Genomic DNA, 25,217 nt, shown 5'->3' on the forward strand with positions numbered 1-25,217 from the left:
AAGGTGTCCCCATCTGCCAGGGTGTCCCCATCTGCCAGGGTGTCCCCCCCTGCCCAGCCCCGGGCGAAGGGCCCTGGCGGGAGCAGGGGCCATGGTGGTCCATGGCCAACGTGGGGTGGGTGGGGTGGCCCCGGGAACGGCCCTGGAGAGTCTCCTGGCACAGAGGCTCTTCAGGAGGCAGTCCCAGTCTGGGGCCCAGCCTTGTCCAGGGGGTGCTGATGTGTGGCACCCACTCATGGGGGCACGGGAATGCCCTGTTGCTTCTCCAGCGCGAAGCCCACGCAGCAAAGCACACTCAGCAAAGCACACTCAGCAAAGCACACTCAGCAAAGCACACTCAGCAAAGCACACTCTGCTGCCAGCTGTGCTGTCACAGCACGTGTTTGTTGTGTGGCTTGGGAGCCTGCAAGGGCAGGGAGCAAGGAGTGGAGTGTCACCTGCCAGTGAAAAGAGCAGGGGACACCACCCTGCCGTGGCTGTGCCGAGGAGCCCCGTCGGGCCCTGGGTCTGTCTGTCTTTGTGCGGCAGGACTGGAAGCGCCCGGTGCAGGAGGTGCAAGATATTCCTTTTCTTTCTGGTCAGTACTCATGGGCTCGTGGTTGAACGGTTTGTTTATCCTGACAGAATGTCATCCGGCTTAGCTTTGATTTTGCAAATAATCCACCTCCAGCTATGAATGCTCTCCCTCCGAGATGGCCGGAACTTCCCCACCGCCACAGGGCACGGCGTGATCTCCTCGTGGTTAAGGGGACATGAAAGGATTTTTGCCCTTGTCCTTTTCCCCTTTTTTGGAGAAGTAAACAATAAAGTTTAAGCCTTCCCAGAGAAAATTTGTAAAAATGTGAGAAGACAGTAGAGACCAAATAATTATCCATAATCAATACAGTTAAAGTCAATGGACTCTGCATGTCCTCTTCTAATAGACTTTGTTCTGGGCTGTACCTTGACAGTTTATTTAGAAATATAAACTGGGTAAGGAATGGCTATTTGACTATGTAATCTTGTTAAACTCATAAATTCAGTTGGTCTGAAGTCCATATCATTGAAGCCAGCTGGAACTAAATGTTTTGATAGCTAAAAAATGGTTCATTGAAGAAAATTCTGAAATAATGGGACTAATAAGTTGCCAAGAGAACTATTTACATGGACTTAAGTGAAATTATCACAAGGCGAGGGGAAAAATTTTTGACCCACATCTTGAATTCTTGCTTAGTCAAGTTATGCAGGCAAATAGATTGTAAAATGGGACATGTTTATAAAATAAAGCTGATTAGTGATGTTGGTGTCTTATACAACCTACATCCAGCATTAAATCAGATTAATTTATAGGTGATTTTGTTGATGAGCACACACCGATGCTCCCATGGTGTGAATTTCAATAACTTGCTTTTCTCTTTGGAATCCATAATTCTATTATTTGAGACACTTCATTGTTATAGATAACACATTTTAAGTGATATTATTTATGCTGTTTCATCTTGTCACTTAGGTTCTTGCTCAAGTTCATTAATGTATTGTGCTCCTCTCTGTACAAGAGGGTGCAGGGAGAGCAATTGATTTTAAGTCCCTGTAATGACTGATGATATCACGCATGTTTGCTGCTGTGACACCCAGACTAGATGCTAATGCTGCAGAGATAAACATGATGTCATTTTATGCAATTAAACACTTAATATACAACAGGTAATGATTTGGTAAGCTTGGCACATGCAAACAGTGGCTTTTAATCTTATTAACAGAGGTGGGATGATGCCACAAGTGATATACACATACCCAGTCCATATCAATAAAAAACTCCTTTACTGGCTTGGGTCATTCTGCTGCGATAGGATGAAGGTGCCTAAAATACGACACCAGCAGCTATGAGCAGCTTTTGTAGGATCTAGGAATAGATTAGACCAAAGTGAAAGCAAAAAAGTGAAGTGTTCCTTCCATGCCCTGCCCTCCTCCCCAGGCTGTAGTTGCAGCAGAAGGGGGGTGACTCCTGGCACGGGCTGTGCTCTGGAGTGAGAGGGCACCAGGGGCCCCATCATGCCAGTGTCCCATGACCTTCTCTGAACCTCTCTGGCCCTTCTCATGGCTAGTAAGCCCATCTGTGGAACTGCTGGATGACTATCACAGGCGTGCTGTTGATTTGTTGATGTGTATCCTGCTCTTTGGGGGACACATCTCAGAACTGCCCCTCTCTCTGCCGGACCTGCTGCACTCCTGTCCCTCCCCTGGAGCTGTGTGGCCTCCACTCCTCTCTGCAGCCCTGGTCTCCTTCCTTCTGCAGATGCTTCCCATGGCCAGGAGCACTCAGTGTTCACCTCAGCTACACAGATGCGGCAGCAAATGGTCTCCTTCCACAATAGTCAATATTTCCCAGCTTTGACAGATTAGCCAGAGTAATCACAGATTTTATGTGGCACAATTAACATATCTTTTCTTTATAGCCATTGTGCATGGATTTGTCTGTGCTGAGCAAGGTCACACTGTGCACCAAGCCAGCAGCATCCTCAGGGCAGGTCCCACCCCAGGCCTGGCAGGGGGCACTGGCCAGTGGCTGCTCACTGGGTGGCACTGGTGGCTCCATGGTGAGCTGACCATGGACTGCAGGAGTGCCACCTCCTCCCCAGTGTTTGTGTTTTGAAGGAGACAGGCATGAATTTTGAGGCCTGATCATCGTATCACTGGAAAACTGGGAATTCCAACAGTCAAGAAGGGAGTGGGCTGAGGACTGGGGAAGGCCCAAGGCACCATCACAATGGGCATCTTGTGACTGGGACTTGCATTGATCAGCACGTGACATCACAGAGCAGAACTCTAGGGGCACAGAGGACAGGATTTCCAAAGCCATCCCCAGATGCTGAAATAGAAATATTGGCTTTGTAAAGGAAATGAAACAACACAATGGTCTTGTGAAAATTTCTTTGATGATTCCTCATCATTTTTGAGGAAGTGCTTGCAAGTAGAGACACTCCAGGCCAAAGCAGAGCCGAGCAAGCCAGAACACACTGGACAGAGCCCATTTTGTTAAACCCCTGGGCCACTCGGTCTCTGTGGGCACCTGTCCCCCCTCCCTCCTGTGGGTGTTACAGCTGCTCTCCCCTGCTGCCCTTTCTGAGAGATCCCTCTGTCCCACTGACCTCTGTCACAACTGGCCCTTTCCTGCTTCCCTGAAATCAATTATCTGCTGGGCACTGCTCCATATTCATGAGGGCTCCAGCCATTGACCTGCTGCCCCTGCTCCAGCCCCAGCGCTGCTCCCAGGCTTTGCTGAGGAATGGCTCTGCCTCCTCCAATCCAGCAAAGAGGGCTCAGCCCCAGGAGGGTGCTGGGGGACTCCTGGCCCATCCTGCCCTGCTGTGGGGTGCAGTGGTGTCTGTGCTTCACTCACAGCTCAGCAGCGTTGAGCTGCTGCAGTGTGAGAGCAGAGGGGCTGTGACCTGGGGTGTGACTGCCCGTGGGGAACCATGGGCACCACTGGGGGGGAGAGGATGCTCCTGGAGAATGAGCCAAAGGAGCTGAGCACTTCAGGGAACACTGAGAGAGCCGAGGACGGCAGCTGGTTCCCATCAGCTCAGTCAGGGCCGGGATCTGTGGGCAGGAGGCAGGAGGTGGCACTGGGCTGAGCGGTGCCATCAGAGATGGGCTGGACAAGCCCTGGCCGTGCAGGTGCCCAGTCCCTGAGCTCTGCAGAGCCTGGTGTCGCTCTGGATGGTGTCCCAGAGCTCGGCTGCACCAGCATGTGGCACTGCCCTGTGGTGGAGCTGAGCCTGGACCTTTATCTCTTTCTGGTTTCCAAACAACAGCACCAGGGCTTGTGTTTGGATTTCATTTTGTCTCCTTTCCAAAGTCTCTGGGACATGTCTGGGTTAATATTATAGTTTATCAACAATCAGTGCTTAAGAAATAGGTTCTCTTTGGGTGATATTTAATGAGCTTGGAAATGAGAATATGGCTGGGCTGTTGTAGGAAACAGGAATGAGAATTTTAATGAGGGTTTATGTTTAATAAAAGGTTAATAAATTTTAATTAAATTAAACCAATAAAGTTCAATATTTGCTCAGCATATCAAAGTTCTGTTTGGCATGGTGGTGTGTGAAATGCTGGCTCACACTCTGCACACACAGGGGTCTGCCTCCCAGTTCCACCAGCATCTTCAGCCTCGGCACTGCAGGTACGGAAAATCCTCTGGTTATAGGAAAGGACTATGGGAGATGTTTGAATTTGGTCATATTTTGCAAATAGGTCATCACCATAGGTACCAAAGGCCTGTCCTTGGTTCACAGACCCCTGTGTTTGGTGGCAGCTTGTGCTCAAACACCTCTGATGTGCCCGGTACCACACAGGGCATCGCTTGGGCCCAAAGCTTCCCTGATGGTTTGCTCCCCTGGAAGCCCCACAGGGTTTCATATGCAGCAAACCTTTCTTTAGTTTCCATGAGCCCCGGCCTGAGGGGTCTGGGCAGCTGAGGTGTCCCAGTGCTGTGGCTGGACACAGGGACAGCCCCAGCCCCGTGTGCCCGCGGCAGCTCCGGCAGCGGCTGCTGGGACCTCGTGGGGCAATCCCAGAGCTCCCGAGCTCAGCTCTGCCTTTGTCAGGAAACAGCTGGCACCAAACACGGTGGAATTGTTTACAGGGGCCTGGGCCAGATGTGATGTGTGCTCCCTGCACCGGGGCACAGCTAATCAGCCTGGGGAGGGATGGGGACGGGCAGGCTGGTGCAGGCAGGAGCCAGAGCCTGGCACAGCCTGGGGCAGGGGCAGGACAAGCAGCTGGTGCAGCACAGCACGGCGTGGCAGAGCATGGTGTGACTCAAACTGAAAGAGAGTAGGTTTAGATTAGATATCAGGAAAAAATTCTTCCCTGGGAGGGTGGGGAGGCCCTGGCACAGGTTGCCCAGAGAAGCTGCGGCTGCCCCATCCCTGGAAGTGTCCAAGGCCAGGTTGGATGGAGCTCTGAGCAACGTGGTCTAGTGGAAGGTGTCCCTGCCCATGGCAGGGGTTGGAACGAGGTGACCTTTCAGATCCCTTCCAACCCAAGCCATTCCATGGTTCCATGACCTGGCACAGCACTGCTGCAGCGTTGTGCAGCCACTGGCACTCGTGGCCCCCCAGCAGCCAGGACAGTGTGCCAGACACCCCTTGGATGGTGGTGCTCATGGCAGGGGCTGACACTGGTGAGACTGGGAGCACTGCCAGAGCCATGACAGGGTCTTCCCTTCCATGGGGGCTGGCAGGGGCTCCCACCCTGGCACACAGCAGCCCTGTTCCCCTGTCACTGCTGTGGGAACACATGCCAGCACAAAATATGAATCCCAATTGATTTGGAAGAAATGGAAAATCTCGGGGTTTATTTCAGAGCAGTGTGTGAGGATAAAGCCACAGCTTTGTGCCTGCTGCTGGTGCTGCCACGGGAGCCCCTCACAGTTGGGCTGACTCCAGAGGAGAGTTTGGGCTTTCACTCTTGGTGGCCACCACCCTCTCCCAGGGGATGCAGCAGGAGGGGAACCGGCTAAGAAATGTTATTAGGAGGCTTCACGGGCAATAAATGTATTTCTTCTAAAAGAACTGGAGGAATATTTGGATTATTACATTTATTAGACCACTCAGCAAATGTGTTACACCCATATGACAAATAAATGTGATGGTTTCAGATTTCATTAGGCAGCCCCGGGCAGCGGCGCTTTGTCCCAGCCACAAATGAGCAGGGCTCTGTCACCATTCCTTAATGGTCATTTTTGCATCAGTGGTAATGAATGTGCCCAGCGTGGCTGCCACAGCCCCGAGCCCTGCCCGGCACCGCTGTGCCAGAGCTCCCCACGCCCAGCACAGCTGGCAGTGACCCCTCTGTCCAGAGGAGCCCTGTGGGAGCCAGGCTGGGCGATGAGGTGTTGCCACAGCTCCCAAGCAACATGGGAGGGAAGAGGACGGAGCCGTGGGCACCCGGCATCACCCCTGCCAGGCTCGGCAGGGCACAGGGACAGACCCTCACCCTCACCCCTCATGTCTGTGGGGAAGGAGCACAGTGCAGAAGCACAATAATTGCTCCTTTTTCCTTTCCCTTTTTTTTTTTTTTTTAAATTTACCAGTGTCAAAACCAATCTGAGCGGCGGACGCATATATTTAAATTAAAAGTAATTAAAAATGTGCTGCCAGAAAAACGCATGATGGATTCAATGTAAGAAAATGAAGTAATAAAATACTTTATGGATTAACTCATATCAGACTGTTTTGCAAATTTATTTTTCATTATGATACATCCATATCAGATAATGTCTGAATTTATTATGCTGCCTTCAGGCAGGCCACGTCGGAAACCTCCACAGCCCCATTTGGGCCCAGTGACTGGTGAGCAAGGTTTCTGTCATCATTTCTTAGTGGTCACTTCACCTCAGTAATAATGAACGAGTCAAGCAGGGCTGTTATTTTCTTTAATCTCTTTCCTCATATTAAAAAAATACAGCCAGCCACATCATTATTGCAGCAGGCCCAGAGGACTATTTCCAGGTCATTACTCCAGTTCGTCTGAGCGTCTCCAGGTCCTGAAGGGTTTGGGGTTATATGCAATAAGGCGTTCGTCGACAACATTTCCCCTGAGCCCTAGGTGTTAATGAGAAAGATTTTCCATGTGGCTGTTAACACTGTGTGGTTTAAAAAGTCACAAAGAAAATGGGATTTCCTCCTCCAGCTTCTGCCTCGTCGTGGATCTGCATGTTTGCAGGAGGACAGTTACCTCTCTAAGTGCATGAATTCACACGCTTCTTTTTCTAGAGGGGGAATCGTAACCCTGCGCAGGGTAGATTTCCATCAGCCAAGTTCAAAATTCTCTGGTTTATTCACTTTTAATTGTCCCCATATTATTCTGACAGAATATTTTTTCCCCTCTATGGACAGAAGAAATGCAAACTGCAAACCCACAGCCAGGCTAATGCCATCAAAAATTCAATTTTTTGCCCAAGACAGAGCCCCGACTCCCTAATCTCACTTTTGAAGAGTATTTTTGTCTGCTCAGCATCTTCAGCTCTTTACCAAACCAGAGCCCACTACACTTGTGCTGTGCTTTTCGAGCTGCTATGAATTTTAAAATGTGTAAAAATGACAGAATATTAACAAAAGCATTGATTTTTCTATTTATTTTTATGCATTTTATTAACTAGACCACTTTCAAGTGTAACCACTGTGTATTAAATTTACTCTGCAACACTGGCTATGAATCGCAAACAATAAACCAAATTGAATTCTTTATAAAGCAGAAATTTAGAAAAAATACAATTAAAATGCTGCCTGTGCTGCCAGGCAATGGCTGCAATTCCCCATCCTGTGGCCATTCCCAGGCAGGGTTTGCTGGAGCTTCCCCCCACCTGAGTCCTTTACAGAGCCCTGAACAAGCAGATAATTCACTGAGAGGCAGAGAGATAGTTTTAGGAATTCCATGTCTGTGGACAGGCTTGGATCAGAGATACACTGTTATGTCAGCAATTTTTATAACCACCTACTCAAAGCACCTACTGTGCTCCTTCACATTCCAGACCAAAGGCTTGAAAGTGTCTCTCACCTAGTTCTCAGAAAGGACATTTCACAAATTCTCTGAAAAATCTGCCAGGGTTCAGAGGGAACTGCTTTGAGGCTCTGCCTTTGCTCCTACTCCAGTGCACTTGGCAATGAAACTAATTCCAGCTATGAGGAGATATTGGTGGATGGAGACATCTCACATCCCACAGATCTCACAGCCATTTGATCATTAATTTTTTAAATCCTTTGGAATAGCTGTATAATCCACCAGGAAAGCCAAGGAGTGGGACCAATGCCTGCAACACATGCAAGGCTATGGAAACGCTGAGTGTTCTGGGAGGGAAAAAAGCATCTTAATCCAGGTACTTGGTGTTCCTGAATACAGATCAATTTTCTCCTTAACCTGCTCTTTTAAAGCTGTGCCACTGCATAAATCTAGTTATTAGCGAAACTCAGATGTAAGATGAGTGCAAAGGCATAAAAATATCTTGGTTCCCCAATGGGGATAATATTAGCACGTCCCTGCAGTGAGAGCGTTCAGGTGCTTTAACCTGCATTTGTGCAGCTCTGGTGTTACATCACGGAGGAAATTCATAACCCTGCTCTCAGTGCTGGGTGTACATGATCTGGGGTCACCCTCTGCCTGCTGGCTGGAGGGAAAACCTTTGAACAGGCACAGAGCCCTCAGGCTGAGCCCTCGGAGCCCCGGGCAAGGCTCTGGGTTTATACTGAATCACTGAATCACAGAATCACAGACTGGGTTGGATTGGAAGGACCTTAGAGCTGATCTTGTTCCACCCCCCTGCCGTGCACAGGGACACCTTCCACCGCATCAGGTCGCCCCAAGCTCCGTCCAGGTTGGGGCAACCACAGCTTTTCTGGGCAACCTGTGCCAAGGCCTCACCATCCCTGCTCCAGAGCCCCACAGGTTCTGTGCACACCTGGGCACGGCTGGGGCAGGAACTGACACAGGACCCAGGGCTGGCAGGATTTTAAAGGCCTCTTGACTCGGGGCCTGAAGTGACATTGGCAGCGTGCAGTTTGTCCGGGGGAGTGTTGGGATCATGGCCAGGGGGGTGGCGATGCCCGGGCGCCAGTTCAGGTGCCCCGGCTCCGGTTCCACCCTGTGCCAGCGGTGAACGTGTGGCACTGACGGAACAGGGAATGTCACACACGTGCTCCTGGAACAGGGAATGTCACACACGTGCTCCTGCCACCCAGAAATCCGTCTCTGGCCTTAACGAGGCGGCGGCAGCAGCAGCTCTGCCGCCCACACCTGCTCTCCCAGATCTGCATTCCGGAGCAAAGCTCATTAACGGCGGCTCCTGGAGCTGCAGGCACGGCTTGGGCAGCGCCCGCCCGCCAGAACACAAAATCTATATATAGATCCCTGCGTCCTCCCGGCTCTAAATAGGCTGCCCAGGAGCTATTTTGGGAGGAGGCAGCGTGTGGGGAGCCTGCCCTGGCCAGGGAGGTGCAGGAACATGCCAGGTAACCGCTGATGCCCGGGCTGTTCAGGGGAGATTTAGAGGGACTCTGTAATCTGCAAATTCTAAAGAGCTGACGGGGACAGTTATTAAGGGCTGGTGGGTGATGGCTGCTTGCGGTGTTATTAAAGTGCTAAAAGATTATGTCTCTGATAGCGCTGTGCTTACAGTGTCCTTCATGGCCACTTCCACAGGGACAGAGGCAAGGAGAAAGGCAGAGGATCGATAAAAGGATATTACCACTGGGCCAATCCCAATAATAAGAGAGGTGATATATACACACCATTTAAATTGTCCAACACATTTAATGTTCATTAACACTAATTTTCACAGTGCTGGTGTTTAACGTATTATTGCAATGAAATTAATAAAAAAATACCCCACAGGAAATATAATTTAACTGTTTATATACTCACCTTTTGATTGCCAATTTCCTGCCGAGCTCTGCTGCTGCATCAGTGCTTGCAGGAAACAGCAGCCACAAGAGCTGGGGGCTGGGCTGGGGGGTCCCTGGAGCCCTGCACCCGCAGCCTTGGGCAGCACAGAGACTCCCCAGACCTGGCAGAAATGTCTGGCAGAGCCAGGGGCCCTTGTGCCATTTTTCCTCTTTTTATCTTTCCACCATCTTTAGAAACCTCCTTCAGAATCCTCCCTTCTTCTTCTCCTTCAGAAGTTCCTCAGGATCCCATAGATGAATGTTCATTATCCTCGTGAAAAATCTCGACTTGAAATGGGTTTGGTGTAGAGGCATTTTTCATGTAAAAGGGAAAAAAAATCACTGTGGGATAGTTTTGTTATTCTGCAGTAACTACTGGGGAATTACGTATTTATTTATCTCTTATGAAGCACACGGAAATTGTATTTGGCCACAGTGTATAAATTGTGGCATAATTACTGTAAAATTTATAGTTTTTATACTTCCAACAAGTTAGCTTTTAAATCACACAACCCCATGTAAATACTTTAAAATTATTCAGTAATTACTTATTTACATTGTAATTAAAATAAGTAATTAGCATACATTTACAGAGGATTTACATACTTATTTGTGAAAATAGTTCCTTGGCAGATGCAAAAAGAAATCTTTAGCTGATCATAAAAAAATAGAAAATATATGTGTGTTGAGAAGGAGCCACGGAGGCTGTGTGGGAGTGGGGGCTGCACCCACTGTACCCCATTGATGGGCACAGGGGTGTCCCCACTGGGGTGGCTCTGGGCAAGGCTCTGGGATCAGGAGCAGAGCAGGATGAGGATGGGTTAAAGGAGCAGGTGCCCAGGGTGAGCAGGACCTGCTGTCACCAAGAGGTGTCCGGAGCAGCCAGTGCTGACCCACCCTTGTGGCTCCTCACAGGGAGTGTCCCCAGCCCGGGTGCCACGGCCCCATCCCATGGCACTCGCTGCCCACTCAGCCTCCAGCACCCTGGGCACTGCAGAGCCTCCCGTGCCCGTGCAGGAGGGATGGTGCCCTTTGGGATCCACACTGAGGAACGAGCACTGTGCAAACGGTGCCAGCACAGGTTGCTTGGCCCGAGCTCTGCCGAGGGCTGGCACAGTCCCCTGCTCCTGGAAATGGCTGGAGCTGCTCTGAAGCATCAGCTGTGTTCTTAGAAAGCAAGTTGGCAGGGAGGAGATCTGCCCTTGAGCCAAAACTGGCCCTTTAAAACCCACGCAGGGACAGAGAGTGTTCGGGATGCGGGATCAGCAAACCATCCACGGAGGATCCGCAGGGCTGTGCAGTTACTGTGTATGCATTTCAGCTGAACAAGACAAATCTGGCTGATGATTGTGTCTAACTAGGAAGAATGATTGAAGGTCCATGCCCTCAGATGTAAGGATAACATAAATGATGATTGGTTTGAGGCAGCAGCTCCCAGGCCAGAGCCAGCAGGCGCAGTCGGCAGCGTGCTCTGGCAAAGCCTCCCACAGAGGGGACCCCAGGGTGGCCTCTGCAGGAGGGACCCCAGGATGGCCACCCCCAAAGAGTGCTTTCTGGTCCTTTCCATGTCAGGACCAAGGTGACAGTGGCTCAAGGCACCCACAGCTGCAGAGCTTCTCCTGGCAGCCGTGGGTGCAGGGGATTCCTGGGGATGCCTGGGGCTCCAGGCAGTGGCCTCTTTCTGGGCACTCCAGTGCATCCTGGCACTTCCAGTTTCTGACTTCTGCTCTCCGTGGTCATGTGCTCTGCTTTCCCAGACTTGCCATTGTTCTGCCATGTTTCTGCCACCACTTCTGTCTTTGACAAAAAAGCCCATTTCTGTACCTGGTGAGTGCTGGTGGGAAGAGTTGGGAACTGCAGGCATCTGGTGCTTTGTGTAACAGCAAGATATTGTTCAGGGAATTAAGGGTTCCAGTGGGCAGACTAATGCTCCCTAATGAGCAGAGCCTCATCGCTGGAATTGTGTTTGCCACATTTAGCCAGTGCAGAAATCTTTTTCTGGATGGAAAAGGCGAGATGAGCACAAAAAAGCAGCCACAGCTGCAGCTCCACTGTGGAATTTGCTCCCTCCCCAGAGCACTTGGCTGGGCTGTTATCACATGTGCTGTATTATTGGATTTCTCCAAAGTCTCTCTTTATCCTTATTAATGCTGTGAAAGTTGTAGCAAGGAGTGATATGATCTAACATTGGATAAAATCACAATTTGTCCTTCTTCTTGGTGTAAATGTAACAGGGCTTAACTGTACAAACAAATAAGCCTAAATAGAAACATTTGTGATGATAAATGGGCAAGGAGAGCGCTCGCTGCAAGGTGAGAGATGACAGCGCCTGTGAACAGAATGGAGAATCTCACTGCTTCAGGGTCAGTCTCAGGCAGCCTCAAGGTCAGCCCTGCCGGCTCTCCCTCCTCCTCCTCCTCCTCCCCGTGGTGAGGCAGACATCCCCACACCCCTCACTCCTGGCTGCAGCACTGAGCGTGGCCAGGGTGGTTGGGCTGTGCCACGTTCTGGGTCAGTCCCAGCAGCTGCTTGGCAGGCGCTGGTGAGACCGAGCCCATTCCCCACTGGGAGGGCTGACCCTCCCCAGGAGAGGGAAGAGCACTAAAGGACATTGCTGAGCAGGGTCCTGGGCAGGGCTGAGGGGCTCCTGGGCGGTGCTGGGTGGCAGAGTGGGCAGTGGAGTGGCTGGGGGAGCGGGCAGGGTGCCCCCGGGGTGAGCTGTGCCCTGGCAGCCGAGCGCAGCCACAGCACTGACCCCGAGCCCCCGTCAGGGCGGGTAATGAGGCCCCGCGCGGATATTGATATGACAGAACAAAAGGCCAAGGTGCAGTGAGGACAGCAATCCGCAGGTCTCAGTCCATTTGTTTTTCACACCAAATCCATCACAGTAATGGGTCACCTTTCCGTGGCAGCTCATGATTACCTGCTTACCGGGCAGCACGGCAGGTGGGGGACTGGCCAGGGAATAGGTGCGGGGCCTCTCCCACCGCTCCCGGGATTTATGGGGGGTCAGCGCCGCACGTTCCCCTGATAGATTGAGTGGGTTGGAGTTTATTTGGGTCACAGTGATCAGCAGTGTTTGCTGTGACACGAGACTGATGAGGAGAGGTCCGGGGAGGTGCCTGGGCAGCAGCGGAGGGGCAGCTGGCAGTGGGGTGCCCTGGGGTGCGGGCAGGAGGGGAGCTGGGCTGTCCCTGCTGCCACTGCCCCTCGGCCGTGCCTCGCTGAACTGCCCCTGTCCTCACTCTCAGCAGCAGCACCTGGTGCAGCGAAGGTGTGGAGGGTGTCTCCTGCCACAGCACACCCTCCCAAACCCCCTTCACCCCAGGACTGCAGCCCTCACGCTGCCCACCCTCCTCCTGCTCTGGCAGCTCAGGGCACGGTGAACATCTGCCTCTGGGCAGCAGCTCTGGACCCTTTGCCCCCGTGCTGTGGGGGGCAGGACTGGACCCCGGGGGTCTCAGCCCGGCAGCTGCACCAGGCGCCACTGAGAGGAAAAATGTTCCTTCTGCAGCGTCCTGCTCACACATGTTCCTGTTTAATATTCATGCACCAAAATGAGACAAGTGCTTAATGAGATCAGCCGTGAGTTTCATTTGAACTCTGCCAGCAAAGGAGTCCTCAAAATTGCTCTGCAGTGGATGTGCTAAAAAGTTTAATACTTGCAGGCTGATGACCTCTGCGGGGGCCTCGGCGGCGCTGGGGAGGAGAGGGAGGTGGAAATTAGAGCTTATTAAAAACTGTCCCTCCATGTGCTTCGGTGGAGGTGTAAGAGGGTTTGGCGGGATCATGGGGAGGGCACAGGCTGCTCCACAGGTTCCCATCCTCTCCTTTCAGGTGGATGCCATCGGGGAACACATGAACAGCAGCTAAACAATGCTCATTATTCCCATACATAGGAAAACCCAGCCTCAGAAAACAGAGCTAAATCTCCCAACATCTTAAGGGATGGAAGCCATCTGTGATAAGGAGGGTTGCCTTTCAAAGATAAGGAAAAAAATTGAAATGTATTATACATAAATGGCTCCAGGCAATGAATCACTCCACAGCGTCCTCGCTGCTGGATTGTGGTCATCACAAAGAAAATAGTAATAATGATAGTAACAATAATTAATACTGTGGGTGCTTAGTGCTGCTCCTGGCTGGAGGCCCCTCCGCCAGATCTCAGAGACTGGGCCGGGAACAGTAAACATACATTTATGGTAATTTTATTTGAACTCTTGAGAATACGTCCCACACCACTATGATTTGATGGCTTATTAAACCCTGCAGGGTACCTTCTCAGGATGGGAGTGCTAGGAGCAGTCAGAGGGAGAGAGAGAGCCATCAGCAGGGACCAGCATCATTTCCCTCCTAATTAAAAGTCAAAATGTCATCTAGGTTTTTGTATTGTAATTGCAATGGTCATTGCAAAGACACCATGAAATCTGGCTGCATTAGCACTTCTTTGGGGGGAGGTCTGCTGGATGAAGATGTATTGAAGGACTTGTTCTGGCATTCTTCTTGTACAAGTCCAGGCTTTAAGTGCAGTAAATGAGCCCCCCGCCAGGAGCTCACCTCACCTCTGGGCCCCCCCTTCCCCAACTGCATCAGGGGACTTGAATGGGAAAAAAAAATCATACATTCCAACCCTAAATGATACCAGTAAGTTTGTGCAAGCTTATGTAAATCACACAAAAAGTGACAAGTTTTCCTATTAAAAGATAATTGTAATCAGGGTGCTGGACGTGCCGTGCACTGATGATTGGAGATAGACGGGCAGCGTGAAAAGATGGATCGTTTTAATTTGCACCAATTAAATTGAAGTTCATGGGATCATCTTCTTCAATCTTCATGAATACTTTATTTTCTGGCTGCTATGGAGCTATTAAAAAGAATGATTGAGCCAAGAGCTAGGCATAGTATATTTTATGAAATATCACCTTTAAAGAATTTGAGTGCGCCATTTTCATAATGAGTTTTCTAGTACCTAATACCCTTCTATATTACTACATTTTTAAAGTGGATTGATCTGGAAAGTGCAGAAAGTGCAGGTAATGATACATTTTGCTAGGATAAGGTGGCTGATAATGTATCATGTTACTGCTCTGAGAATAATAGATTGCCTTGTGTTTGAGATGTGGCATTCTTATTTTGGTGCTTGCCTTGTGCAGACAAGGGGAGTCCTCTCTGTCTCTGGAAAAAAAATGTTTAATTGTTTGTGCAATTTCCTTCTTGTTTCTTCTTTGTCTTTTCTGTATAGTTAGTGACCTCAGAAACAGATTTCTGAGGTTTGAGGGAGGCTGTTCTCAGGTATGCATTTGTCTTGATGGATGTTGTTAGAACAGAACAGCATGTAGGAGACAACACACTATGGGAGATAAAGAAATACACAACCCTATATTATTTACCAGTGCCTCACATTCTCTTCCCAAGAGAAATGAGTGATGATAGCTTCAAAGGGATAAGTCAATGAGAAGGGTGGTCATCTCTCACTCACAACTGCCAAAAAGACCCCAAGTCTCACTATTTCATGCACAGACAAATCAAAACCTTAATGGGAAATGGGAGGTGCTCAGCTCTGTGCAAGATTTGAGCCTGCCCTGTGGTTCTTAGCCAGCTTTTGTGACTGTGGAATGTCTCCCAAGGAGCCTCTGGACCCGTGGCTGTGCTGTTCTCACCCAGTGCTCTCCACCCTGGGCTGGAGCAGCTCGGGGCCATGGGCACCAATGCCCACCTGGGAAAACCGGCCAGAAACTCCTGAGCACTAGGAAAAACCCAGAGTATCTGTCAGGGTAGGGGTTGGTACCAGTCTGGGGGTTGCTCTGGTATTTGTAAATATCTCACTTTGAAGTTACACTGGATAAAATGTGAACAAATGCACAGGAGGCCACGGGGCCTTCAGTGCCTGCAGGATCAGCCCTTGGGGTTTGGTTCTGCCTCTGAGGGGCTGGGAGGTGCCACCCTCGAAGGACTTGCTGATGGGCTCAGCAGGGACTGGACTGCCCAGCTCACAGTTGGGCAGGAGGCAGCAAGGGCATCCCACCAGGACAGCTGCTGCTCACCCTGCTGGTCCCCATTCCCAGGGGGGCATCCTCAGCACTGCAAGTCACAGCAACATGATGCCGTCTCTCTCTACATAGGTTTAAGCAACAGCAATCATAATTAACCCTGCTAATTAATCAGGGCATAACATATTAATTGCTAGCACACAAGGCTCCAATTGAGCAGGTGCTGTGTGGGTCTCTAATAGGATAATGAAGTGACGAGCTGTGCCACGTGCAGCAGAGTGAGCATCACTTGGGGAGATGGGCTTGGCAGACCCTGCACTCAGCCAAAACCCTGCCCCTCCGTGCCACTGCCTGCAAACAGGCCCGTGGAGTTTGGGGGCCATGGGGTGTGAGCCAGAAAGGGAGGGGGGAAGGTGGGTACCCACCCCCAGCATCATGTGTTGGGAGCTGCTGGCGGGAGGGTCTGGGGAGAACTGGAAGATGAGGGCCAGGACCAGCCCTGTGGTGTGTGGGGAGCCACAGTTCAGCATTCAGCACATGGGATGTGGGACTCAGCAGCAGAGAACCAGTGATGTTCCCTGGTGGGGCTGGAGCCAGGCCAGCTGGTCCTGTCCCCTGTGCCTTCCCTGCCCATCCCATGGGGCACACGGGCTCTGTCCTTTGCTGCACCCGAGCACTGCAGGTACAGGAAGGCTTTAGCCAGCCCTAGTATTTGAGGTTCATCAGACATTTTTTCTTTTATTTTTTTTTCCCACTTAGAATGCTCACAAGGAAGCACTAGAGGAAAATGGAAACTACTGAACTTCAGGCACCTTATAGACACATTTTGTTGTCAGACCTACGTCAGTTACCTACTGCAGTCTGCTCTTAAAAACCTGCAAATATTTGGCCATCAGTTACTCAAATATTACTATTTACAGCAACTTGGGTTTTTTTGGAGGGAGGAGGGGCGGGTGGGGAATCACTTGGTTTGGTTTCATTTATTGTTTTTTTCTATTAGGAAAACAAACAAACAACGGGACAGAAATAATTGTTGCCACATAGTACAAATATTTTGGTGTGGCAGCAGAAATTCCCCGGCCCTGCAGAGCCCCGTGCAGAGCCCTCTGGCCACAGCCCAGCAGCACAGCCAGGCTGGCCAGGACGAGCACAGGGGCTGCCCACACTGCACAGGGCACTGGGCACCAGCTTGGGCACCCAGTGGTGGCACTGGGCAGTGTAAAACCGGGGCCAACCTCGTGCTGCTCTGGGCTCACCACTCTCTCTTCATACAAGACCCCCCTCTCCTGCTGCCCCAGGCACAGCTTGCACCTGAAGCCCTTGTTCTCCTGCAGCAGCAGCAGCAGGACAGGGATGGGGGTCCTGCTCCTGTCCCCTCCCAGGGCAGCTCTGCAGCTGCTCAGGAGCCCCCTGGGACCTGGCAGCCCTTGTAATGCTCCTGCTCTGCACACACAGGCCTGGCCTCAGCCCTGCATTCAGTTTTCTCTGCATTTTGTTCCTCATGAATCCAGGTATCTCTGTGCTCTTGTACCAGCTGACTGAGCAGGTCTTTATAAATTTAATCTTTGTCTGGACTTGGCAGCACAGTGCAGTGCAGCCCCAGCCTGGATGCAGAGCTCACAGCAGCAGGATAAGATGTGCTGGCTCCAGTGGGGACCATCCCACTGCTGGGAATCCTGGAGGAGAAGCTGTTTGCAGTGACCAGGGACCTCATCCCCAGAGGTGGGGATGCAGCTCTTCTGTCTCCTCATCAGGACCGGGCAGGAGAGCCAGGAGCCACCCTCAGCTCTGTCCACCTGCACATCCATAAGAGTTAAAACCATCTCATTCAGGGCAAGAGCATTCACTGGATTGCACAGGACCCTCCGTGATCTCCTTCGCCATTGTTTAGTTTAATTGTCCTGAAATTGGCAATAGATTAAAAGAAAATAATTATCCCTAATTATGTCAATTAAATGGCTAATTCATTAACGAGCTTAACATCTTTTCCTTGGACCATCTCTGCTAGGCAAGATTGTGCTTCCAAGAGGAGACGCCAGGCACACGCTGCATCCTGGGCAGACCCAGTTGCATCGTGTTTAGCGTGAGCTGCAGGAACAAAATCCCCTCATTATTCAGATGACAGAACAAAACTATAAATAGTGGATCGCAATTAAAATCAGAACAATTACTCCTTATCCGTTATGCTGCCTTTTGCACAATAGCAGCCTATAAAAGGAAAAAGCACTGTCCTTTTAGATCTCTCTCTCTCTCTCCCTCTCTCTCCCCTTATCCAGAACTGTAGCTGGCTTGCTAATTAGGAGGCTTTTGAATTAGATTATTTGCATGTCTGAACAGGGCTAGGGTATTAAACATCCCTGAGGACATACTATAATAACCTCTTCAGTGGCTTTTAGGATCCCTAAGGAACCAGGAACTCTGAAAAAAACTCCAAAAGGAGGGAAAGTGCATAACGATTTCATCCAATTAGGTATGGATTAGTCGGCTTGGTGTCTTTGAATCCTGCTCGCCAGGAGAAGGTGTTCTCCTCTAGGAACATTTGACAAAATCATCAGGGAAATTATAATGCAGTACCTAAATGAAATCGCAATACTTTAGTTTCTCCTCCAAGAAAAAATAAACTACAAAATCAATACAGTGGTGTATAAAGCAAAAGAAATGCACCAGTCACTTTATTGCCTGGCTGCGAGCACAGCCCTGTGTTTATGGCATCCGGGAGCCACTGTCAAAGTCAGGCTCCTAAGGACAAAGCTGCTGCTGCCGGGATTGGCTGCAGCCAATTTTAATTTTTAAATACCACTGGCATTATTCTCTTCCTAATGGCTTTCCACACTCTTCCAGTTTTAAGAAATCACCAGCCCATTTATATTTAACAAGACAATTAAGCTGCCCGGGCTGTGCAGCTCGGGTGGGACCGGGCACACCCGGCTGTGCTGGGGCTGCTGCCTCTGCCAGGCTGCGAGTCCTGGGGCCCCCCTGCACCCCCAGCCCACGGCCAGACCTGCCCCAGGGCCCCCGAGCCAGCCCAGCAGGAGGAGAGGGCAGTGCAGGAGGAAAGGGGTTTGCATTGATTTTCCTCCTTTTTTTTTCTTTTTCTTTTTTTTTTAAAGTGCTGAGATCTAATTTGGAGGCAGTGGAGCTGGAGCTTCATGAGAAGTATGATTATTATAAACTGCCTGTGGAGGTGAGCCATGCTGATACGACTGCACCTGCGGGGACCACTCTGTGTCACCTCTCCACATTGCATCCCACTGCCTGCATTGGGAGCTGAATATTGGTGCCTAATTGGAATGGATTTCCAGAAAGGCAATAAGGGAAACTATCTAGAAAACTGAGCACACAGCACTAAGCTTTATAAATCCTAAAACGTGTGGATAAATTGCCCACGTTGGGCAGTGTAAAACCAGGGCAGCACAGTTGGGGATTGGGTTTGCATACCTGGAGCCCCAGTGTTCAAGCACCACTGCCACAGCCTCTCCTTACCCAAAGCAATCCCTTCACGTAACAGGGAATGGGTTTCTGGCTGCCAGGTGTACAGGGGTCCCCTTCCCAGGGCTTTCTCTTGGCTACCAATATTTAGCTGAGGTCTCCCGTGGTCCCTCTGTGAGGAGCACCCCTCCACCTCACATGAAAACCTATTTCGAATTTCCATCTCTGAAGTCCCATCAGTGTCTCCTGTTCTCGTGCTGGGGAGGGCAGTGAGGGCAGGTCCTGGTTTTGCCTGTCCTGTTCAGACCCACCATCAGTTCACACTCTTCAGATGAAGCTCCCAAGCCCCTGGGTCGCCCACCCTCTGCTCTGGGCTCAGTCCACCCTCACAGCACCTTTCTGAGACACATGTTGCACACCAGCACAAGAGGCATCCACCGTATCCACAGGAGCCCCATCACCTATTGTAATATTTTCTCTTCTCATTTCCATCCCCCAAGCCCCTGACACCTCATTTGCCATTTGGCTTTGGACACACCTTGTTCAAGGTCTGCTCAATGAGCAGCTTTCCAAATTGGTCAGTTATATGCTGGGGAAATTCTGGGTTTTCGAGCACTCATATTCATCAACATCAGCCTTCCCTATCCCTATCCCTAGCTATCGTGTCACTCATCCTTCTGCTTTGGCCAAATTTCTCTGAATTTCTTTCATCTTTTCTGAATTTAACTAATCTATACCACTGTTTCCTTTTCCAGGGTAGTAATTAATATATTAATGCCATTAGATTGAGTGTGTAACCATGTAGCATACTGTTAGTGACCTTTACATTGATTAATAAAAGACTATCTCCCACTTTTGTTTCCTTCCTCTTAGTCCATCTTATTGATTCATAATGTTACTGTATCTCTTACCCCCATTTTTATCTTGTTTCCTAAGAAATCCTGTGGGAAGACCTCATTAAAAGCCTTTTGAAAGTCTAAAAATATGTCAAGATATTCTCTTTTATCCATTTATATATTGGTAGGTTCAAAGTATTCTAACAGATTAATGAGACGTGATTTTCCACAGCAGAAACTGTGTTGATTGGATGTGATCTTCAAGGTATTTTATCATTCTATATTTAATAAATGTTTAAACCATTTTGCCAGATACCTGTGTGAAGCTGAATAGTGTCTAATATCCTGGATAACACTTAGAGTCTTTTAAAAATGTATAATATACAGATAAAACCTCTCTGCTTTTCTTCCGGGAAGGGAAAACAGTGCAAACGTTGCTGCCATAGTCATGTTTTTCCTTAAATGCAGTGAACATCTCAATATGTGGCCCTTTATTTCCTCTCAGATCAGCTCTGGGATGAGGCACAGTGGACATGGAATGAACTGTCCATTTGTCCTCTCACATATCCACTCTCTGCAATCCCAGAGGGATGGAGCTGAGTGTCCCCAGGCTGGGAGCTGTGACCATCCCACAGGTGACATTCCCTTCCCACCACACTGACTGACCCAGGGCCCCTCTGCAGAGCCACCAGTTAAACTTTGGTGCTTTCCACTGCCTTGGAGTTCGCTCACTTTCCCATGAGTGTTCGTAAGAAACCTCCAACATTCCCCTGTTATTATTTCACTCTACAGATTAGCTTGTCAAAGTTTGAAGATTGAAACCATAAACCACTTTTTACTTCTCTGTCGGAGAACAGTTCATTTCTTTAGAATAAATATCCTCTTAATTGCAACCCACTACTTGTTAGAAAACAAATTACTGGGAAGTTTTTTGTCCTTTCAGTTGCTTATGTCTTTACGAAAATGGAACTTCTCACGCAGCTCCCTGCAGGCTTGGCCATTCCCAAGGGACAGGCACAGGGACTTGGCCCTTCCCAAGGGACAGGCACAGGGACTTGGCCCTTCCCAAGGGACAGGCACAGGGACAAGGCCCCTTCCAGCTCCTGCTGGCAGAGGTGATTCTGGTGGCACCCTCTGGGAAGGGCCATCAGCCAGAGGGGATGTTGTGTTCCTGGCCAAGGCAAAGGGAGAAGCTGAGGTAGTTCCCAGAGCAACCTTTGAGGTGAGGTAATTTTAAGTTGAGATAATCCCAAAGAGCAGCTCCAGTGTGCCCTCCTGGCACTGCCTCCCCCTGCTCTGCACCCCACAGGGTGCCCATCACTGCATTTGTCCCAGTTCTGTTCTCAACTATTGAAACAACCAAGAACTAACAAATCAGCCCAGCTCCATCCACAGCCGGGGTGTGTCATGGAAATGAAGCATCAGAGCCTGTGTCTGCCATGTGCTCCTAAGCTCAGAACACCCCAGTGGTGCCCCAAAATTTTGACATAAACGGAGTCTGAGACAGGCCTGTTAAATAGGTAAGCAGGAGATTAAAAAAGGAAAAAGGAATGAAAGTTCCCTGCAGCCTAATCACATCTCTTAGGGAAATTCCTGCACCAACCCAGCCGTGAAGGCGGCACAAATCGATGTGGCCCAGGGGATCAACATTTTACATATATATAAAAAATTGTAAACATCTTTTATGTATGCAATGTAATAACTACACTCAGCATCATGGGCTCTAAAAGCAAATGTTATGGGCAGTTGTATTGCAGTAAAGTGGTTAAATGGGAAAGCTTTGAAGGGTTGATAATTTGTACTCTTTTCTTTACTGAACCAACTTATTCTTGTCTGAGGATGACAAATTCAAACACTCCTCTGTAGGAAGAAGTTTTCATTCATCAGGATTTTTTCCCCCACCCTTTCCATTTTCTGCCACTTTTCAAGTTCAAGGAGTCAGTTAGAGCTCTGATTATGAACATGGGGTGTAGACGTGGGTGAGGCAGCAAAACATTCCCAGTTTGGGGGCCCAGAGCCTGCAACGATGGAGCACAGGGTTCTTCAGAGGGATGTCAGGGACAGGAGTCACCAGTGTCCATCCCAGCTACTGACCAGCTGCACCCTGAAGCCTCCCCCAGCCTGGTTTGGGGTGTTCTTGTATTTCTTGTATTTCTCCAGATTTACACACGGGAAAATGGTCCCTAAAATCATCGGACATCACTCTGCACATCTGATAGCTGTAAAACACTGTTTGTGAAAATATAAATGAGTATTTTAAAAATTTATTAACCAATAAAATTAACAATCAAATATTATTTCTGACTCACAACTAAAGCCTGTGGTGTGGGTTTGCACCGTGCCACGCTAATTAGCACAGCAGGAGAATTCCCCAGGGCCGTGTCACTGCTCCTTCCAGACCGAAAATCAAAGCAGAGCTCTGAGCCTACTGCACTAAATGGACAGTAAATAACACATTCTCAGCCTTTAATTATTTAGCAAGCACAGCAGCGACCCAGGATGATGTAAAATATGCACCAAAATGCTGTGTGGGAATGCAGCGCTGTTGCAGGTGGGGTTTGTGGCACTGGAGACACAAGTTGTCACTTTATTCCAGGGGACTGCAGCTCTGTCCTTGCTGTGTGTCTGAGGGGCCACAGCTCCTTCCCAGGGATAAGGCAGGACAAAAATTTTGTGCAAATTTTGGTATTAATATTTCGTAAAGTTGGTATTAATATTTTGTAAAGTGTTGGGATGTTTGAAGAGCAACTGTCTTAGAATTTATTTCCAACTGCTGTATCAGAGGATGTTTAAGCATGACGTGATTTACACAATAAGAGGAAATCAGTTTCCTAATTCTTACCCCAGCAGCTCTGCCCAATCCTTCCTTGAGTGCACAGTGCAGAGTTACTGTCTGGCACCGAGTGTGCTTCATGGATAAACCCCCCAATTGTGATGAATTGGAAAGAAAAGCTTCCCCATATTACAGACTTCAGAAATGCTTATTAACAATTTGATAATACTGTATGTGGAGGCTTCACGCTCCTCCAATGACTCCTTAGCTGAGAGCAGAATGATTTCACCCTACTTGCTTTTAACTCCCTTGCATTTATCTTGCCTGAATGTCTCCACTGGATATTGTTTACTCTTTGGATTAGTAAACTCAGGATTAATTCCACTGTTTATTGCTGAAAGTGGCAGTAAATCCAGCATCAGGGAGAGTCAGGAATCTGCTTAGCTGTGCTGCATGACCCTTTCACAGGCAATAAAGACACCTCCCAGCACGGAGGGACAGAGCACTCGGAAGCAGAGCCCGTGTCATTAGGGTATGGACAGGAGCTGGTGCTTAGCCCTTCTTTTCATTAGGTATTATAGATGCTGTAGGAATTTTGGTATCACTTGAGGGAAAATATAATAAAAGGATAAAGAAAGCCCTCCCTGTGAGCCAGCATGTCCCAGTGTCCCAGCCTGCCCTGGTGTCCCATCCTACAGCAGCGAGGAGCAGGGGATAAAACCAGTCCTCAGCACAACCTGGGACTTCTTTTGCTCTGGAATCCTGGTGCCTCAGGCAGGGAGGAGGCAGTGAGGGTTAAAGCATGGTGCCTGCCTCTTCTCCAGTTCCCTGCCTTCAGCAGGGCTGTTTTTTTCCTATTAAATCAGCAAAGAGGAATGTGGGGCCAGGAGCTGAGCAGAGCTGGTTGGAAAGGTTACCTAAGTGAACCACGCAATTTTTTTCTCTCAACTTTGTTCCATCTTAAGGTAAAAGGTTCATGCAGAGGGCTATAAATTCCTGTCACATTTTGTTGTAATCTCTCTATGGTTTTATTACTTAAAATGCTGCACTCTCGAGACGGGGAATTTTCCAGGGGTTTGAGGCTGACACGGAGCCACATTTATATTGTGCTGAAGCTCCTCTGGAGTCTCCTTGAGACATGTGGCCGGCAAGCCCGGCGTGAAGGCCTTATCAGTCACTCCAGCATGGAGTCAGCCCATGAATTATACGGGAATGGAGGTGGCTCTGTGCGAGCGGGATTGCGGGGCCGCCGGGTGACAATAAACATGTCCCGGGAATGTGTCCTCCATCACTCAAGTTCAGATAGCAGATCTGGACCTTAACTACAGCTCCCCATCTCTAAATCTCCCTGTGACCTGAGCGGGAGATGGAGGTGAGTCTCAAGGATATCTGTCTGCAGGGAACTCGCAGAGGAAGTTTATAACCCGCGTGTGCCGCAGACGCCGCTGCTCCCGGAGCTTCTCCCAGCTCCGATCCCAGCAGCACCACACCGGAGCAGAGCCAGGAATACTGGGACACAGGGGGAGTCCTGCAAAACCTTCCCATGCTGGCAGAAGGTGTGGAACATCTCCTCGTGGCTTCTGCCTCCATGAACACACGTGTGGGACGGAGCGGGGAGCGTGGGGCTCCCCCTGCTCAGAGACTGCAGCTCCTGCACGAGCAGCACCCGGACAAGCAGAACCAGATGCTTCTGCAGCACAAGGGAATTCCCAGAGGGAATTGTTCTCCATCCTGGACTCCCCTGTGCCAGTGGGTGACTGGCAGTTCAGAGTGTCAGCTCTGAGGGTGAATCCCCTGCGAGGATGTCCCAGCGCTCATCTCTGCATGAGAGCCAAGCAAGGGCACGAGCCGGGGTGGCACCAGGCCCTTGGGCAGTGGCAGAGACCAAGCGGCTCCCACAGAGGCGAGAAATAAATCAATTAAGCCCGTTCCCAAATTAAATAATAAGAAGAAAGAGCCTAAATGCAAAGTGTTAATGAAGTAATGAAGGAAAGCGGCATGCTCGGTGCCACAGCTAAATACAGCCATTAAAATCCATAACCTCTGTAAAATTTGTGATAAAATTACAATTTAATTTTATAAAGATAATTTATTAACTAATACCTCATTGCACATGTTAATTGCTTGTGCTTAAATAATAGTAATCTTGATTGCTCTGTGGTCATTAAACTTTTTTTTTTACATACTGTTTAACTGACCGTTTTGTGTGTGGTTTGGGGAGAAAAAAGTAATTATTGAAGTCTAAAGCACTGAGTTAATTTCTAATGAAAGGATAATTTTATTCCAATGATTTTACATTTAATTAACTAAAGCAATGTGAAGTTCTAAGGCAGTGCTGATTCATTTGTGCACTGGACAGGAGACGTGTGACCACCCCGGTCCCAGTGGGCACCAGCAGTGGGAATGAGGGGATGGAGCAGCCCCACAAAGCCAGGCTGAGAAATGGGGTGTGGTTTTGTGCTGTGCTGAGATGGAGGTTGGAGCTGAACTGGGAAGGGGTGTGGTAACACATCTGGGCTCTGTGAAGTGGCCACCATTCTCACCCTGAGGAATTATGGGATGAGAATGGGAGGAGATGGGATGGTGAGTGTGATAATGCAGTTTGGAAAAAGCTGGGAAGCTGGGAAGAAACACTTTGGGTTAAACAAAAAATTGATTATGGAGACGGATGAAGAAAAAGGACAAAACCAGACAGAAAATCGTGCTTTTGTCAGTCTGAAAGTGTTTGGTTTGATACATTCACCACCTTTCACTTTTGGTTCAGGTC

This window comes from Neopelma chrysocephalum, unplaced genomic scaffold (assembly GCF_003984885.1).
Source record: "Neopelma chrysocephalum unplaced genomic scaffold, ASM398488v2 Primary Assembly neopelma1_74, whole genome shotgun sequence".
Taxonomy (NCBI): Eukaryota; Metazoa; Chordata; class Aves; order Passeriformes; family Pipridae; genus Neopelma; species Neopelma chrysocephalum.